The sequence below is a fragment of the Leopardus geoffroyi genome, chromosome A2 (genome assembly GCF_018350155.1).
Source record: "Leopardus geoffroyi isolate Oge1 chromosome A2, O.geoffroyi_Oge1_pat1.0, whole genome shotgun sequence".
Taxonomy (NCBI): domain Eukaryota; kingdom Metazoa; phylum Chordata; class Mammalia; order Carnivora; family Felidae; genus Leopardus; species Leopardus geoffroyi.
Genome location: NC_059331.1, coordinates 4,664,034 through 4,684,057, shown reverse-complemented (window position 1 = coordinate 4,684,057; position 20,024 = coordinate 4,664,034). Strand labels below are relative to the sequence as shown.

The 20,024-nt window shown below is 44.4% G+C and overlaps 1 protein-coding gene across 2 annotated transcripts in view; it reads left to right on the top strand.

Annotated features, from left to right (window-relative positions):
- Window positions 1-20,024, top strand: part of ACER1 (alkaline ceramidase 1) — a 45,609-nt gene that overhangs the window by 1,448 nt on the left and 24,137 nt on the right. The window contains exon 2 of one of the 2 annotated variants that reach the window (XM_045491725.1): window positions 7,836-7,988. The exons of the other annotated variant lie outside the window; for it this stretch is intronic. The gene's annotated coding sequence lies outside the window, so the exon portion shown is untranslated. The remainder of the gene's footprint in view (window positions 1-7,835; window positions 7,989-20,024) is intronic. 2 annotated transcript variants of the gene reach the window in all.

The window sequence follows — 20,024 nt, the reverse complement described above, 5'->3', positions numbered from 1 at the left end:
AAATGCTGGACCCTCAAATTGATGCTGGGTGCCATAGACAAGGGTACACTCTGTGTTCACACAAATCCTGGTCTCATGGGGACAGAGAACAGGACATGGGAAAGTGGAAAAGCTTAGAGGAGGCCTTGGGGGCACCCCTGGAAGAAGGCTTAGATCTAGGCCTCACTGGCAGGGCTTGGGGGTCGGGGGTCAGTGTCCAGGCACTGGGAGTGACATTCCCCAGTGGGGACTGTGGAGGTAGTGGGCAGCATGGAATGTCCCAGTTTCTGCTGTGAGTCAGGTGGGTGGCCCTGCCCAGCCAGTTCCCCTAGGGCCCAAGCGCCTGCCCTACCCTGGGGAGAAGGGTGAGCCATCAGGTGCTGCCGCCCCCGCAGTCCCTCCCCCAAACCCCCCTCCCCCCCGCCACTGCCTCCCTTTGCTTCACCGGCTCTACCTGTCCACAGATCAACCACTTTTCACCTCCTGTCCTTGTTTCCACCCTCTGTAATGTGTGTTCCAGCTTAACCTGTGTCCTGCGGTTATTTCTTCATTCAGCACCCTGAGAAAGCTCACCCAACCATATTCCTCCCTTGGCTCCCTGTCACCCTCGCTGACCTCTTCCCTCACTTGCCTCCAGCCTCCTGACCCACTTCGCTCTAGCAGTGACACTGGCCAGCTTTCTGTTCCTCAAACACACCAAGCGCCATCCAGGCACCTGGGCTTTGCTGGCATCCTCTTCCTGAATCCAGCTCCTTTCCAACCCACAGATCTCCCCCCGGATGTCACCTCCTTAGGGAAGCCTTCCCTGATTCCCCTTGCTAATCCCAGAGACACTCTGCGACCTTTGCTTCTTTAAATGGCTATCCAAAAACAATTACATCAGTTCTTTTGTTTTCCTGTTTATCATCTGTGGGAGGTGAGCTTTGAAGCCAAAGGTCTTTTTCAGCTGTATGGTCCTTGGGACAGTATTTATGACACCTTTTTTTTTTTTAATTTTTTTTTAACGTTTATTTATTTTTGAGACAGAGAGAGACAGAGCATGAACAGGGAGGGGCAGAGAGAGAGGGAGACAGAATCTGAAACAGGCTCCAGGCTCCGAGCCGTCAGCACAGAGCCCGACGCGGGGCTCGAACTCACGGACCGTGAGATCATGACCTGAGCTGAAGTCAGACGCTTAACCGACCAAGCCACCCAGGCGCCCCTATGACACCTTTTTATCAGGACTCACAAGGAGAGATGCATCTTATATAGTGTCTGAGCCCACAAAAATACAAAACTTTCATGAAATGATATTTATCCTTATTTTGAGCAATCACCTTCTGGTATTTTCTAATTTTTCCTGTTCTAGTCTGTTTCATTTACATTGGAATTTCTCAGCCTTGGGACTAGTGACATTCTAAGTTGGATAATTCTTTGTTTGGGGAAGGCCATCCTGTGTATTGTGGGATGTTGAGCCCCATCAGTGGCATTGACCCACTAGACGCCTGTGGCGCTCCCCCATCATAACAATCGAAATGTCTGGGACATTCCCAAGTGTCCTCCTGGAAGGAAGAATTGCTTGCCGTTGAAAATCACTGATTTAATTTTTTTTAATTTTATTTATTTTGAGAGAGGGGGAGGAGCAGAGAGAGGGAGAGAGAGAATCCCAAGCAGGGTTCACACTCTGATCGCGGAGCCGATGTGGGGCTCTAACTCACGAATCATGAGATCGTGACCTGAGCAGAAACCAAGAGTTGGACGCTTAACCGACTGAGCCACCTGAAAATCACTGATTTAAATTAAAGTGGAGAGTGACCCAAAATGCTGAAATGAAAAAAAACAAAAAACAAAAAACAACTTTTGAACAGTTTCTGGCACATTGTAGGCACTCAGTTACTGTGTGACTTATTCCTCCTAACTTGTGAAATATGTTCTCAGTGAATGAGTCCATATAAGTAGGTGGTAAGGGAGTGAGGGATGGAGGGAGGGAGGAATGTTTTGACGCTTGGCTATAAAAATCAGTCCGTCCCACGGGTTTTAGGTTATTACTCTGTGGTCAAAGAGAAGCTCTAAATACTGTTACCTGTTCTTTGGTGTATGCAAAACAGGCCTATCGAAATGGATAGAAATTGAAAATTAAGAAAAGAAATGGAAAACCCAGGGCTGAAGAGGCCGTGGGTGGATGGATACCCCCATAAACAGCTCACACACAGACATTGCTACACTTCTCTGGAAAGCAAGTTGATACCCCATTTCCTACTCCCATAGTCCACTCCTAGTTATTCACTTGTAGGAAATGACCAAAGGTGAGCACCAAGATTTGGCCCAGGGTTGTTTATGGCCGAACTGTTTATAACCGTTCTGACTGTTGTTTCAGTTGGCTAGTGCTGCGTGACAAATCATCCCATACGCCTAGGGCTTTCAAACAGCCGAGGCTTATTCTCACAATTTGGGAATCTGGATTGGGCTCCTCTGATTGTCCTGTACACAGGGTTTGCTGGGGCTGGAATATCCACCGTGAACATCCTGCAGACACACATCTGGAGCCTCACCCCTGCCAGGGAGGCATCTCTTTCTCTCCATGTGGCTGCTTGGGCTTCCTCACAGTATGGTGGTCTTTAGGTCTCACCTGACAACTGGCTCCCAAGAGAGGAAGCAGAATTTACCTGTCTTCTTCTTTAAAAAAAAAAAAAAAAAGTTTATTTACTTATTTATTTTTAAGAGGGTTGGGGGAAGGGCAGGGAGAGGCAGAGGGAGACAGAGAATCTCAAGCAGACTCCACGTTGTCAGCACAGAGCCCGACGCGCGGCTCAGTTTCACTAACCGGAGATCATGACCTGAGCTGAGATCCAGAGTCAGATGCTTAACCACCTGAGCCTCCCAGGCGCCCCTGAAGCTACCTGTCTTCTTAAAAGCTTGGCCCACACATCACATGGCGGCTCTTTTGCCACCGTCTGTCGGTCGGAGGAAGCCACATGGCCAAACCAAGATGCAAGGAGAAGGAAAGGGGAAATGACTCTTGGTGTGGGACGTGGCAGGGACGCACCGGATGGAAACAATTGATGGTGGCCGTCTTCGGAGACAAGTCTAGCACGCTTACATTAGCAAAGAATTGGAAATGAGTGTCCAGAAAGAGGGGCTGATTAAATCATAAAAAAAAAATTTTTTTTTGTTTTTGTTTTTTTTTAAATCATATAAAATGTTAAGTTACAACAATTATCAACATTGCCTCCTCTGATCCAGGGTTTATTAGTTAGGCATGACGGTGAGTGCCAGTGACTTAGACAAGACAGAAATGTCTTTCCATCCAAGTGATAGTCTGGAAGTTGGCACTCAGGGTGGGCAGGGTGGCTCTGTACCATGGCGTCTCCAGAAGCCTTCTCCTCAGCCATTTCTAGGGCGGGGCTTTCCCTGTTTCGAAATCGAAATTGGGGCTTCAGCTGGCACATTTCCATTCCAAGAAGCTGGGTGGAGGTTGAGAGGAAAAAAACAGGCAAAAGACGCATGTCAGTCTTTTTTTTTTTTTTTTCATATAATTTATTGTCAAATTGGCTAACATACCGTGTGTAAAGTGTGCTCTTGGTTCTTGGGGGTAGATTCCCGTGGTTCATCGCTTCCCTACAACACCCGGTGCTCATCCAACAATGCCCTCCTCAGTGCCCATCACCCACTTTCCCGTCCCCCACCCCCCCATCAACCCTCGGTTCTCTGTATTTAAGAGTCTCTTACGGTTTGCCTCCCTCCCTCTCTGTTTGTAACTGTTTTTCCCCCACCCCTCCCCCATGGTCTTCTGTTAAATTTCTCAAGATCCACATAGGAGTGAAAACATATCATATCTGTCTTTCTCTGACTGATTTAATTCATCCAGCACAATACCCTCCAGTTCCATCCACATTGTGCATGCCAATCAGTCTTGAAGGAGGGCCACCCCCCCCCCCACTTTTTTTGGCTACATAGCATTCCATGGATTCCATTATGTATGTATATATGCGTACATATATACACATATACGTATGTATATATAATATATATAAATATGTGTATATGTATGTGTATATATGCACACATGTAAATATATCAGCATAGGGGCACTTGGCTCCTATGAGGGTGGCTCAGTCGGTTAAGCGTCCAGCTCTTGATCTCAACTCAGGTCATGATTTCACAGTTGGTGACTTTGAGCCCCGCATCAGGCTGATGGTGTGGCGCCTGCTTGGGATTCTGTCTCTCCTTCTCTCTGCCCCTCCCCTGCTTATATGCTCTCTCTTTCTCTCTCTTAAAGTAAGCATAAAAAAATTTAAATATCGGGGCGCCTGGGTGGCGCAGTCGGTTAAGCGTCCGACTTCAGCCAGGTCACGATCTCGCGGTCCGTGAGTTCGAGCCCCGCGTCGGGCTCTGGGCTGATGGCTCAGAGCCTGGAGCCTGTTTCCGATTCTGTGTCTCCCTCTCTCTCTGCCCCTCCCCCGTTCATGCTCTGTCTCTCTCTGTCCCCAAAATAAATAAACGTTGAAAAAAAAATTAAAAAAAAAATTTAAATATATATATATGAGTATATATATTTACTATATATTATTCATATATAATTAATCATTTATATTTAATTTTAATTATTAGATTATTTTATAAGCATATATTATACAATAGAAATGTGAAATTATATATGATACAACTATAATTAATATATTAATGATTATACAATTAGCATATATTATATATAATATTTAATATATTCATTATATATATATATATATATATATATATATATTTAACCTGTTCCTTGCTGATGGATATCTTCACTGCGATGAAATACATGTTTCTCTTATCAGATTTGTCTTTTATGTTTTTTTAATGTTTATTTATTTTTGTTTTTTAAATTTTTTTTTTTCAACGTTTTATTTTTATTTTTGGGACAGAGAGAGAGACAGAGCATGAACGGGGCAGGGGCAGAGAGAGAGGGAGGCACAGAATCGGAAACAGGCTCCAGGCTCTGAGCCATCAGCCCAGAGCCCGACGCAGGGCTCGAACTCACGGACCGCGAGATCGTGACCTGGCTGAAGTCGGACGCTTAACCGACTGCGCCACCCAGGCGCCCCTATTTATTTGTTTTTGAAAGAGAGACAGAGTGTGAGCAGGGGAGGGGCAGAGAGAGGGGGAGACACAGAATCCGAAGCAGGCTCCAGGCTCCGAGCTGTGGGCACAGAGCCCGACGTGGAGCTCAGACTCACAAACCCTGAGATCGTGACCTGAGCTGAAGTCGGACGTTCAACCGGACTGAGCCACCGGGGCGCCCCTCAGATTTATCTTTTAAAGAGACTCCAGCCTTGGAGACGCCTTCTTTATCCACACTCCCTCAGGAAGCCCCTTGGGGCTCTTGGCCTTAAATACCCGCGTATCTGATGCTTCCTAGGTTCGTCTCTCCCACCCAGATATCTCTCCCAAGCTCCAGACCTCCCTCCCTCTCATCTCCCCTTGGATGTCTGATTAGGCACCGAAATGGCACGTCTGAGAAGAACTACTGATCTTATCCCCCACCCAAATCACTGCTCCTTCCACCTGCCCCTGCTTGGAGCTGTTCTTCATTTCTGTCGCTTCACGGCCCAGAAGTTGTTGGCTAATCCAGCGGGCTCAACCCTGCACGTCTGCCCAGAGCTCAGCACCTCCCCCCTGGTTGGAACCGCCATCACCTCTCACCCAGACAGTTGTAGACATTACCTCCTCCTATGTATCCCAGCCCCCACTCCTGCTCCCTTGTAACTTCTGTTCCCTTCAGTGGCTGGAGGAATCGTTTTATTTTTTATTTTGGTTTTCTTTTTTAATGTGTATTTATTTATTTTGAGAGGGAGAGAGAGCATGAGCAGGGGAGGGGCAGAGAGAGAGAATCCCAAGCAGGCTCCGTGCCATCAGCACAGGAGCCCAACGCAGGGATCAATCTCCCCACAGTGAGACCACGACCTGAGCGAAAATCAAGAGTCAGAGGCTTAACCAACTGAGCCACCCCGGGCACCCCCATCCCCGGCTTTTTTTTTTTTTTTTTCTTGATGCGTAACTTATGAGCATAGCACCTCCCTACTCAGAGTATGCTTTATGGACCAACAGTGTCAGCATCATCTGGAATCTTGTTCAACATGCAGACTCCTAGGGGCGCCTGGCTGGCTCAGTCGGTAGAGCACGCAATTCTTGGTCTTGGGGTTGCGAGTCTGAGCCTCGTGTTAAGTGTAGGGATTACTTAAAGACCAAACCTTAAATAAAATGCAGACTCTTAGGGTCCGTCCCAAACCTACTGAACAGGAACTTGCATTTTCACAAGATCCCCGGGTGATCCATATGCACACAGAGGCTTGAAAATGCTCCCATGTGTTACATTTACTGCTTATTTTGTTTACTGTCTGTCTCCCGGGTACAACGTAAGCCCTCCGGACCAAGGGGTTTTCTCTATTTTTTTTTTTTTTCACTGCTACACTTTCATCACCCAGAACAGTATTCGGCACATGGTAGATACTCGGCACACATTTATCGAATCAATGAAGGAATGGCTAATGGCTGGAGAACGGATTGTATGAGGCAGTGGTCCAGACGGATGTGCCAGTCAGCATTGCTGGTTGAAAGCAACAGAAATTGTCTTCAGCACAAAGAGAATCTTGTAGATTACTGGAGGTTTTCCAGCATGGGTGACGGTCTGGAATATCCACTTGGAAAAAATAGACAGAAGGATCCAGAGATTGAGTGTTAGGGACAATTGGCCACAGCCACCTCTGGATGAGCACGAAGTTCCCACTCCCAAAAGAAATGCTTGGATGTTGGAAAGCAAAACAAACAAGCAAACAAACCAATAAGATGAAAAGACATGACGAACGTCTTCTACAAAGGGAGACCTGTGAGGGGATAGGTGTAGCCATTCAGAAGAGAAATGTGGCAGCTTGTGTGAGTAGAATCTAGAGGAGGAGACGGACTTATGAAGTGTTTGTAGGAGGAGGTAGAACAGACAGAGCTTGCAGATTGCAGACTAAATTGTCTTCTAAAAGTCATGCTTCTCCTTTGTAACAGTTATCTATTGCTGCATAACAAATTAACCCAGAATTTAGTAGCTGAAAACATTAACAATAGCTTTAAACATTATCCATAACTTGGGGCGTCTGGTTGGTTCTGTCACTAGAGCATGAGACTCTTGATCTTGGGGTTGTGAGTTCGAGCCCCATATTGGGTGTAGAGATTACTTAAAATAAGATCTTAAAAAAACATTATCAATAACAATAAACATTATCTCACATAATTTCTGTGGGTCAGGAATCTAGGGTCAACTTGGCTAAGTGTTGTCACTCGGGCTCTTTCATAATGGTGGCCTCAAAATGTCAACCAGAGCTGTAGTCCTATCCAAAGGCTTAACCAGAGTTGAAGGATCCCCTTCTAAGATTCCTCACTCACATGACTCATTCACAAGTTGGATGCTGGACAAACTGGATGTGTAGCTACACATGGACTTTTTGATTAATTGAATGTCCTTACAATATGGTGACTGGCCTCCCCCTAGAGCAAATGATCCAAGAGGGCAAAGTGGAAGCTATAATGTCTTATGCAACCTAGCTTTGCCAGGCACACATTGTCACTTTCAAGGTATTCTAATGGTCACACATGATTCCATGTGGGGCAGGGGACTCTGCAAGGGGATAATACCAAGAGGTGAGCATCATTGAAGGCCATCTTGGAGGGTGGTCACCATATCCTTCCACCCTGAGACTACATCTCCCAGCATTCCTTGCATCTGACGAGCCATTTGATGAGTTTTCATTAATGGACCCTGCAAGGAAACGATGTGTGACACTTCTATGCCAGGGCGCCTTGGAAGCAACTGTGACTTCTCCACTCTTAATCTCCTCCCACAGGCTCTTGCAAAGAAGTGAAGTGGCCTGATAAAGAGGGTGGAACCATAGAAGAAGCCCGGGAAGGGAGCCACCTGTCAATTAGGAACACTCCTTTTGGATTTGGATGAGTGAGCAACAAGGTTGCATCATATTTCAGTCATTAGACATTCTAAGGTTTGTTCATTGCAGCAGCTAGTTATTACCTAACTAATTCAGGAATGGATTGAATATGAATGACTGAATTCATTTTTATGGGTAAATAAGGTTCACATGTTTCTGGCTAGAGCCATTGGGTGCATAAATGTGCCTTTTACAGAGACGGAGACATAGGTTTGGGGGGAAGATAATGAGCTAGTTTAGGGCAGGATTTCTCCACTATAGCACTCTTGACATTCAGGTTCTGTGTGGTATGGGGTCATCCTGTGCATTGTAGCATAGTAGCTCAGTAGCATCCCTAGCCTCTATTCCCTAGACGCCAGTAGTGTTCCCCGGTATGTCAGCCAAGAATGTTTCTAGACATTTCTCAGTGTCCCCACTTGAGAGCCATTGGGTTATGACCTGGTAAGTTTGTGCAGCCCATAAATATCCAATTGGAGATTTCCAGGAAGCTGATGATTCTGTAATTCTGGCACCCAGGGAGTATGGAGCAGGTGAGATCTTCCCTCCCCCACCCCGTCCCAAGAATGGGTTGAAGTGAGAGAAGAGGAAGGAGGGCCGGCCAGTCAGAGAAGTAGGAGGGGACCCGCGTGTGGGGAGGCAGCCAGAGGTGCAAGGAAGATAATGGATCAAGTAGGGCAAGTCTGGCAGGGGCATAGGCTCTTGAGATCCTCCATCAGTTTCAGAAGCGTCAGATGCTTCGGGGAGCCGGTTTAGTGGAGAGGGGGGTCATTTAAATGGGGTGTCAGTCATAAAAATGATATTGTGCATTCATTTTGTTGGCATGAAAAGACTTCCGTGGTGTAACTTTAAAAAATTACTGGAGTTTAACATACACTCAGTAAAGTGCATACATCTTAACTGTATAGGTCAATGAATTGTTTTTCACATGGTCTACACCTGTGTCACCATTACCATGTTCAAGATCTAGAAAGTTCCTTCATGCCCCTTCTCACTCAGTATAGCCTGGACTGTCCAAGATACCACCATTTTTATCCCCTTGATGTAATATCGAAGGGGGAAAACAAGGAGGTTATTAGATAATGTGGACTCCATAATCCAAAGACCACAGCCCTGTACACTTCTGTTTTTCTCCCCTCTCCTTCCCTGTCCATCTTGTTTTAAAGTCAACTCTATTGAAGTATATTTGTATAATAAAATATACCCATTTTAAGTGTACAGTTTGATGAGTTTTGATAAAGCCGTGTAATGACTACTCTAGTCAACACAGAGAACATTTCCATGACCTCCAAAAGATCCCCTGGGTCCCTTTGTAATCAACCCCACCCCTTCCATCTTATCCCCAATCATTGGTCCAACTTTCCATCACTCTAGGTTAGATTTCCCTTAACTAGAATTTCATATATGTGGAATCACATAGTATATAGTCTTTGGTGACTGGATTCTTTCATTCCCCAATCATTGGTCCAATGATAGCTCACTGCATTTGGTATTCCTATCCAAACAATCCTTTAACTATGCCAGAATCTATAATCCGTGGACCCTTCCCTCCCTTTCCCCTGTCCCCTCACTCGGTTTAGAGCCATGGTCTTCCGTTACAATCGCTCCTTGACATATATCCTCAACTCCCTCGTCTGCCTCTTCCTTCATCACATTTACGTGGTCAAACTTGGCCTGATTAAAGCCAGCCCTGTGTATACTCCTCACCTGCACCTGGGAAGCCTCATCCACAGCCATGCCAACTGGTCTCCCTTGAGATTTTTGACCACCAATTTCCTGCCCAGCAGTCCTATGTGTCCTGGTCCATTCACTTATCCACTCTCTCGTATGGTAACATCTCACCTTTCCTTCTCCCCTCAAGTCTTCCCCTTCCTCCTGAATCTCAGTTCTTGACCTTGCCTCCTATCTTCTGCAAAAACAAAGCCACAGAAGGGGACTTACACAGCACATAGGCTGCCAACATTTCCTTCTTTCTTGTTATCATGACTCCCAGGCTCCCAACCAAGGCCAACTCTCCCTACCTACATACTGGATTCCATTCCACCCAAGGTCATCACTCTTCTTAAGTGTCTACTTCCTTTTACTACATCAGATGTTGCTTCTTTTCTTGATTATTCCCATTAGCTTGTAAACATGTACTATTAGCTCCCATCTTTAAAAAAGGTAGATGCATGATCCCACATTGTCCTCCAGTTATTACTCATTTATTCATTCTCCTTTACAGAAAAAAAAAAAAACTTTTAAGAGTTGGATCTCCTCTTGATTTCTACTCCTCTTTTCATTGTCTCTTGAGCCCACTCTAGTTGGGCTTCCCCCTCATGACTCCACTGAGACACCAGCTGTCAGTCAAGGTCATTAGTGGCTTCTAGATGGCCACATTCAAAGACCAGTTTCAATAGCTAAATTCAAAGGTCACACAAGGGAAAATAGAAAATGCTTTGAGATGAATGGAAATGAAGACATAACATCAAAACGTATTGGGGTGCAACTAAAGCAGGGCTTAGAGAAAGATTTATAGCTGTATATGCCTATATTAAAAAAGAAGAAAGATTGGGGTGACTTAGTGGCTCAGTCAGTTAAGCATCTGACTTCGGCTCAGGTCATGATCTCATGGTTCATGAGTTCGAGCCCATGTCAGGCTCTGTGCTGACAGCTCAGAGCCTGGAGTCTGCTTTGGATTCTGTGTCTCCCTCTCTCTCTGCCCCTCTCCTGCTCGCACTTTGTCTCTGTCTCTCTTTCTCTCAAAAGTAAGTATTAAGAACATTTTAAAAAGAAGAAATTTTTAAAAATAAGAAATCAATGACCTAAAGTTACAACAAATTCAATGGTCAATCATCATTTCCTTGTGTTGTTTGTCCTAGTAGCAGCTTTTGACACAGTTTATCACTTCCTCTTTTTAAAATTTTATTATTATTTTTTTAAGCAGAGAACAAAGAACTTTATTCAATCACCTAAAATAGCCATTGTTAAAATTTCAAAAAATAAATAGAATTATACTGTTTTAAATCTTATTTTTTGGGGGCACCTGGGTGGCTCAGTTGGTTAAGTGACCGACTTCGGCTCAGGTCATGATCTCATGGTTTGTGGTTTGAGCTGTGCATTGGGCTCAGTGCTGAACACTTGCTCAGAACCTGGAACCTGCTTCAGATTCTGTGTCTCCTTCTCTCTCTGCCCCTCCCCCTCTTGTGCTCTGTCTCACTCTGTCTCTCAAAAATAAATAAATGTAAAAAAATTTTTTTAATCTTATTTTTTCATTAGAGTAGTTTTGATTTTGTTTATGACATTGTTACTCTTCCATAGTATTTTATTTGTTTATTTTTTTAATTTATTTTTTAATTTACATCCACGTTAGTTAGCATACAGAGCAACAGTGATTTCAGGAGTAGATTCCTTAATGCCCCTGACCCATTTAGCCCATCCCCCCTCCCACAACCCCTCCAGTAACCCTCTGTTTGTTCTCCATATTTAAGATTCTCTTGTGTTTTGTCCTCCTCCCTGTTTTTATATTATTTTTGCTTCCCTTTCCCTATGTTCATCTGTTTTGTACCTTAAAGTCCTCGTGAGTGAAGTCCTATGATATTTGTCTTTCTCTGACTAATTTTGCTTAGCATAATACCCTCTAGTTCCATCCACATAGTTGCAAATGGCAAGATTTCATTCTTTTTGATTGCTGAGTAACACTCCATTACACACACACACACACACACACACACACACACACACCCCACATCTTCTTTATCCATCCATCCATCGATGGACATTGGGGCTCTTTCCATACTTTGGCTATTGTTGATAGTGCTGCTATAAACACTAGGGTGCATGTGCCCCTTTGAAACAGCCCACCTGTATCCTGTGGATAAATGCCTAGTAGTGCAATTGCTGGGTCGTAGGGTAGTTCCATTTTCAGTTTTTTGAGGAACTTCCATACTGTTTTCCAGAGTGACTGCACCAGCCTGCATTCCCACCAACAATGCAAAAGAGATCCTCTCTCTCCTCATCCTCACCAACATGTGTCGTTGCCTGAGTTGTTACTGTTAGCCATTCTGACAGGTGTGAGGGGGTATCTCATGGTGGTTTTGATTTGTGTTTCCCTGATGATGAGTGATGTTGAGCATTTTTTCATGTGTCTGTCAGTCATCTGGATGTCTTTGGAAAAGTGTCTATTCATGTCTCTCGGCCATTTCTTCACTGGATTGGTTGTTTTTTGGGTGTTGAGTTTGATAAGTTCTTTATAGATTTTGGATACTAACCCTTGATCTGATATGTCGTTTGCAAATATCTTCTCCCATTCCACCAGTTGCCTTTTAGTTTCGCCGATTGTTTCCTTCGCTGTGCAGAAGGTTTTATAATAGTAGTTCATTTTTGCCTTGGTTTCCCTTGCCTCTGGAGACGTGTTGAGTAAGAAGCTGCTGCGGCCAAAGTCAAAGAGATTTTTGCCTGCTTTCTCCTTGAGGATTTTGATGGCTTCCTGTCTTACGCTTAGGTCTTTCATGCATGTTGAGTTTATTTTTGTGTCTGGTGTGAGAAAGTGGTCCAGGTTCATTCTTCTGCCTGTCGCTGTCCAGTTTTCCCAGCACCGCTTGCTGAAGAGACTGTCTTTATTCCATTGGATATTCTTTCCTGCTTTGTCAAAGGCTAGTTGGCCATACGTTTGTGGGTCCATTTCTGGGTTCTCTACTCTGTTCCATTGATCTGAGTGTCTGTTCTTGTGCCAGTGCCATACTGTCTTGATGATCGTAGCTTTGTAATATAGCTTGAAGTCCGCAGTTCCTCTTTTTTTAAATTGCAGTAAAATGTATATAACATGAAAGTTACCATTTTAACCATTTAAAAAATTTTAATGTTTATTATTTTTTTTATATTAGAGAGAGAGAGAGAGAGAGAGCGTGAGCAGGGGAGGGGCAGAGAGACAGAGACAGATACAGAATCTGAAGCAAGCTCTAGGCTGCGAGCTGTGAGTTGTCAGCATAAAGCCCTTGAACTCACGAGCAGTGAGACCATGACCTGAGCTGAAGTTGGATGCTTAACCGGCTGAGCCACCCAGGTGCCCCTCATTTTATCCGTTTTTAAGTGTACAGTCTATGGCATTAAGTACACTGACATCATTGTGTAACCATCCCCACCACATTTCGTTTATTCATCTGTTGATGGACACTGGGACTGCTGCATCTTTTGGGTTATTGTGAATCATGTTGCTGTGAACATGGGCGTGCATATGTCTTTGAGACCCTGCTTTCAGTTCTTTTGGATAAGTAGGAGTGAAGTTGCTCTGCATCACGGAGGAATTCTAATTTTAGCCTTTTTGAGGCAAACCATTTGGGGCACCAGGACGAGCAACCCTCCCCACTTTCCTGGGGCTTTTCTCAACACAGGGGATCTTCACTGTCAAAAGTGGGAAAGCCCCGATCAGTTGAGGCTGGGTTGGCCACCCTACCGGGAACATTTTGTCCTGCTCTGCGCTCCGGGCAGCACTATCTCAACCCACCAAGTCAGTTTCGAGATGGAAACCCAAAATCTTCATGAGTTTCCTGGAGCTGCCAGAGCACCACAGACCGGGGGGTTTACACAACAGAACTGCATGGTCTCACAGTTCTGGAGGCTGGAAGTCTGGGATCAAAGTGTCAGTAGGGCCGTGCTCCCTCTGGAACCTGTAGGGGCACATTCTCCCTTGCTTGTCCCAGCTTCTGGTGGGTTTTTTTGGCCATCGATGGTCTTGCTTGGCTTGTAGACCCATCCTGTCCCCACATGGCATGCTCCCTGTGTCCTTTCATGGTCTCCTCCCTTTCTGTGGGTTTCTGTCCAAATTTCCTCTTTTTCTAAGGATGCCATATGGATTATGGCCCGTCCTGATGACTTCATCTTAACCTCATCACCTCTGTAAAGACCTCGTCTCCAAATAAGTTCGCATTCCAAGGTACTGGGGAGTTGCGACTTCAACATACTTTTTTTTTGTGTGTGTATAGTCGGTATAATCTGATCCATAACTTAGACTTTGAGAAGGGGGGTTCTCCTCCCTCCCTTTGAAAGAGAAGGAACAGGCAGAGTCTCTCCCTTTGGACCACAGTGATCTTGGCTGTGATGTTGGAGAGAAACGTTGAATTTCAGGGCTAAACTTGCAAGCCTAAATCCTCTGAACCTTAAAATCTGGCAGAAATCCCAGTTGGCAATATGTCTCCCAAAGTGTCAGTATTCCCCTACAGGTGAATACCAGGAGAAAAAGCAAAAGGTGAGCCTCAGAATAACCATCAAGGGTTATTGGATCTCAGAAGTGGAGGCGGTGAACGATACATTTTGTGAAACTCTCTTATGGGAGGGAGGTAAAAGGTGAGGGGTCTGGTGAAGGAAAAGCTTCCAAAATGGGGTTGTCAGATTGAGCAAATAAAAATACAGGAGGCCCATTTAAATTTGAATTTCAGATGCACGAGGAATACTTTTTCAGCAGTTTCAGTCCATCCCACGCAATATTGAGGACACACTTGTGCTAAAAATTATTCATGGTTTGTCTTATCTGAAATTCAAATGTAACTGGGTGTCCTCTATTTTATCTGACAATGCTTCTGCAAATAAGTAATGGAGTTAAGCCACATTAGAAGGCAGTGGTGATGGATTTCTTGAAGCCTTGAGGCCACCTGGGGATGTGTCGGAAGCAGGAACAGTTCACATGGCTCTGAGGATGGCTTCTGATGGGGCTTAATGATATCTTCCCTTTGTTGTCCTGGAGTATTGGGATGTAAACAGGAAGGAGACACCCTGACCCCAATGAAAACCCGTGTGGGGCTCTTAGGGGATACATAGTCTCTCCCGATCCTCCCACTGAGATGACCACCCTTCTGGATTTGGTATTCATGATCCCTTTGCTTTTTTTTTTTTTTTTAAGACATTAAAAAAAATCATATATGCCTGTCTCCCGAAACCCAAAGGCGATATTAAAGATAGTTACTGGATCTTAACCCATTAGCTGCTGGGTCGTGAAGAAGTCTATAGGGTCATAGGGACAAAGTCAGGGTGGTCGGGGATCCACCGGAGTGAGGGAGCCTTGAAGCAGCAGCTAGGTACCAACCAATACTGCAATATTTTAACAACAGATACATCCATACACGTGTGTGAGGCCAGCAGCCCCACCCTAAATATCATTTATTTAATGTAGCCTGATTTTTGCCATTCTATGAATAGATGTACTGCCTTGTGACATTTTTTTTTTTTTTTTTTTTTTTTGGTCCAGCATTATCTTGTTGGGAGCCACTCATGTGGATGCATGTCCCTGCTGTTCACTTATGTGTATTCCACTGAATGAAAATGCCATCGTTCATTTATCGAGTCTGCCTTTCGTGAGTATTCAGACTTCCAGGGTTTCAAGCAGCTCTGAATAATCTTGTGCGCGAGTCCTGAGTCCATGTGCGAGAATTTCTCCAAAGAATGTGAACCCAGGAGGGACGTTCCCAATCACAGGGTATGCTCGTTTGCAGCTTTGCTGGATGTGGCAGAGGCAGCCTGCTCCGTGACAAAGATTCAGGCTCCCTTTCCACAGGGTAGAGTTTTCACAGAGGAGTCACTGCTCTGCCAGGAACTACATTTCCCAGCTCCCCTTGCGGCTGGTTGAGGTCACGTGGACTCATTGTGACCAATAGGAAGTATGCTAAAGTGAGGGAACTCCTCCTGGGCTGAGGCGGTTGAGAATCCAACGTGTCTTCCATAGGCTCTCTTTTTCCTACTTGGGGGGTGGGGGGGTACCCTGAAAACTTCGTGCTGGGGATGGAAGTCACATGGTGTGGGGATGGAACACCACAAGATGGAAGGAGCCTGGGCCACTTGACAGACCGGCAGATGGACAGACAGACAGCCTTCCAGGTCAGAGGCACACAACGCACTTTGTGTCTCAAGACGTTGAGATTTGATGTATTGTCTTATTCTAGCAATTGGCCTGGTCTGCTCAATAACACACTAGGCAATGTCATATCGTTTTCCAAAGTGGTTGACCATCTCACATTTCCACCAGTCAGGGATAAGAGGATGCTCTCCCCATCCTCATTATTGATGAGCCAACATATTTTTGGCTTTTGATGAGCCAACATATTTTTTTTCTTTTTCTTTTGAAATATTTCTGTTGCAACAGAAAAATGGCAAGAATACATTGAACCATGTACCTTTCACCCAAATTCCCCAATCACTTACATTTTGCCATATTCTCTCCCTCCCCCCTTCCTTCTCTCATCTCTCCCCCCATTTTTGCTATTTCAGGGCAAGTTGTGGACATCATGTCCCTTCACCCTTAAATATTGAAGGATGTGTGTCCTAACAACTAGGACACTCTCATACATAACTGCAACTCATGTACCAAATTCAAAAATCGTATTGTCATACAATACTATTTCAATATACGGTCAATATTCAAATTTCACCAATTGTTCAATCACATCCTTTACAACCCTGGGAATTTTCACATTTTAAACTTTGTCCAGCTCTATCTGCAGCCATTATTTACTTAAATGTTGTTTTCAAACGAACTCATTTTTCAAAAGTGTTAATACACACATTTATTCCCAAAGGCAATCCTACAGTGCTGCCCTAAATGGAGAGCTAGAAAAGTAGATCAACTAGAAAGCAGTAAATAGAAGGCAAGATAAATACAAAAATAAATAGAAAGCAACAATATAGGTCTGTTTATTATCTGGATTTTGGTGGTGGTTTCAAAGGTGTGTGCATATGTCCAGATGTATTGAATGAGAATACTTTAAACATACGAAGTTTATTCTATGTCAATTACACCTCAATAAAGCTGTCTAAAAATCAATACAGAGAAGCCAAAAGGTGAAATTCTAGCCCAGAAAGGGGGACCAAGAATTGATAGAGAGGCTCTGAAGGTACCGGAACACCCAACGGAGGCTTTCTCATTGACCAAAAACAACCGGGAAGAGAAATCAAGAGACTGACTTTCTCACAATAGGATCCAACGCTATGTAAGACCATAAAGAGGTCCCCACCCTTTGAGAAACGGTGTCCCCTCATTGTGTGTGACTCTGGGAGAGATCACTTGAACTTCTGAGAGCCTCTGTTTTCTCCTCCATAAGATCACCCCATGAGGCGAGGTGGGGGGTGGTGTCTTAGCGACTAAGCTACAGAAACAGTTTTACTTCCATATCCTGGGGCTTCTGCGGTATCTGGGGCAATGAAAGGAGATAACGGTAGCACAGTGCTTGCTACTTCCTGACAACGTCATTAGTCCGGTCCCATCCAGTGGAAATCTTATGTGAGCCACATATGGGACTTGGTTTTTTTTCATTATATTTTTTATTTTATTTAAATCCAGGTTAGTTAACATATAGTGTAATAATGATTTCAGCAATAGAATTTAGTGATTCATCACTTATGTATAACACCCATTGCTCATCCCAACAAGTGCCCGCCTTAGTACCCATCACCCATTTAGCCCATCCCCCCCTCCCCTCCCGTCCAGCAACCCTCAGTTTGTTCTCTGTATTTAAGAGTCTCGTATGCTTTGCCTCCCTCTCTGTTTTTATCTTATTTTTCCTTCCCTTCCCCTTTGTTCACCTGTTTTGTTTCTTAAATTCCACATATGAGTGAAATCATATGATGTTTGTCTTTCTCTGACTTATTTCACTTAGCATAATACACTCTGGTTCCATCCACATTGTTGCCAACGGCAAGACATCATTAATTTTTTTAAACGTTTATTCATTTTTTTTTGAGAGAGAGAGACAGAATGTGAGTGGGGGAGGGGCAGAGAGAGAAAGGGAGACACAGAATCTAAAGCAGGCTCCAGGCTCCGAGCTGTCAGTGCAGAGCATGATGTGGGTTCAAACTCACGAACCGTGGGATCATGACCTGAGCTGAAGTTGGACGCTCAACGACTGAGCCACCCAGGTGCCCCAAGACTTCATTTTTTTGATTGCTGAGTAATATTCCATTGTATATACATATACCACATCCTTTTTATCCATTCATCAGTCAATGGACATTTGGGCTCTTTCCATACTTTGGCTATTGTCAATAACACTGCTATAAACATTGGGGTGCATGTGCCCCTTCAAATCAGCATTTTTTTTTTATCCTTTACCTAGGAGTGCAATTGCCGGGTCTTAAGGTAGTTCTATTTTTTTTTAATCAAAATTTTTAAAAATATTTATTTATTTTTAAGAGAGAGAGACAGAGTGTGAGCAGGGGAAGGGCAGAGAGAGAGGAAGACAGAATCCAAAGCAGGCTCCAGGCTCTGAGCTATCAGCACAGAGCCTGATGCAGGGCTTGAACTCATGAACTGCGAGATCATGACCTGAGCCAAAGTCAGATGCTTAACTGACTGAGCCACCCAGGCGCCCCAAGGTAGTTCTATTTTTAATTTTTTGAGGAACCTCCATCCTGTTTTCCAGAGTGGCTGCACCAGTTTGCATTGCAAAGGGTTCGTCTTTCTCTGCATCCTTGCCAACATCTGTTGTTTCCTGAGTTGTTAATTTTAGCCATTCTGACATGTGTGAGGTGGTATCTCATTGTGGTTTTGATTTGTATTTCCCTGATGATGAGTGATGTTGAGCATTTTTTAGTATGTCGGTTGGCCATCTGGATGTCTTCTTTGGGGAAGTGTCTATTCATGCCTTTTGCCCATTTCTTCACTGGATTATTTGTTATTTGGGTGTTGAGTTTGATAAGTTCTCTATAGATTTTGGATACTAACCCTTTATCCGACATGTCATCTGCAAAGATCTTCTCCCATTCTGTCGGTTGCCTTTTAGTTTTGCTGATTGTTTCCTTCACTGTGCAGAAGCTTTTTATTTGGACGAGGTCCCAATAGTTCATTTTTGCTTTTGTTTCCCTTGCCTCTGGAGGAGTGTTGGGTAAGAAGTTGCTGTGGCCAAAGTCAAAGAGGTTTTTGCCTGCTTTCTCCTTGAGGATTTTGATGGCTTCCTGTCTTACGCTTAGGTCTTTCATGCATGTTGAGTTTATTTTGTGTCTGGTGTGAGAAAGTGGTCCAGGTTCATTCTTCTGCATGTCGCTGTCCAGTTTTCCCAGCACCACTTGCTGAAGAGACTGTCTTTATTCCATTGGATACCCTTTTCTGCTTTGTCAAAGGTTAGTTGGCCATATGTTTGTGGGAACTTAAAATTTTCTAGTAGCCACATTTGGGAAAGAAAAACAGAACAGCTGACATGAATTCTAATAATATCCTTTATTGAACCCAATATCCAAGACACCATTATTTTAACACATGGCACTTAGCCCCATTTCAAGGGCTTAGCCTTGTGACCAGAGGCTACCATATTGGATAGAGAAGCATTAGACTTTATTATTATTTGTTGCTTGAAGATTAAGCCTTCTGAGACGTTCACTGTAACATTGTTAATAAAAGGAAAAGAAAAGAAAATGATAGTGAAGCACCCATTGTGATGCTTCATTTTATGTATCAATTTGACTGATGCCCAGGTAACTGGTAAAACATTTCTTCTGGGCGTGTCTGTAAGAGTGTTTCTAGAAGACATTAGCATTTGAATCAGTGGACTCTGTGAACAGGATGCCCTCACCAGTGCAGATGGACATCATCCCAGCCACGGAGGGCCCAAATAGAAGAAAAGAGTGGAGGAAGGGGGACTTTGCTCTATGCCTGAGAGAGATGCTTTTCCTGCCCTTGGACATGGGTGTTTCTGGCTCTTTGGCCTTCAAACTCAGACTGGAACTCATAGAAGGTCCCTAGAGGAGTGACATCCATAGAGACAGAAAGTCGATGGTGGGTGCTGGGGCTGGGGGAGGGGGTGGGGAGTCAGTATTTCTTAGGGACAGAGTCTTGTTTGGGAAGATGGAAAGTTCTGGAGACAGATGGTGGGGGTGGTTGCACAAAAATGTGAATATGCTTGGTGCCCCTGAGCTGTGAACTTAAAGATGGTTACGATGGTGGGGCGCCTGGGTGGTTCAGTCAGTTAAGCATCAGACTCTTGATTTCAGCTCAGGTCGTGATCTCACGGTTCGGTTCGTGGGTTCAAGCCCCGCCTCGGGCTCCACTCTGACAGTGTGGAGCCTGCTTGGGATTCTCTCTCCCTTTCACCCGCTGTCCTTTCCCCACTCTCTATAAATAGATAGATAGATAGA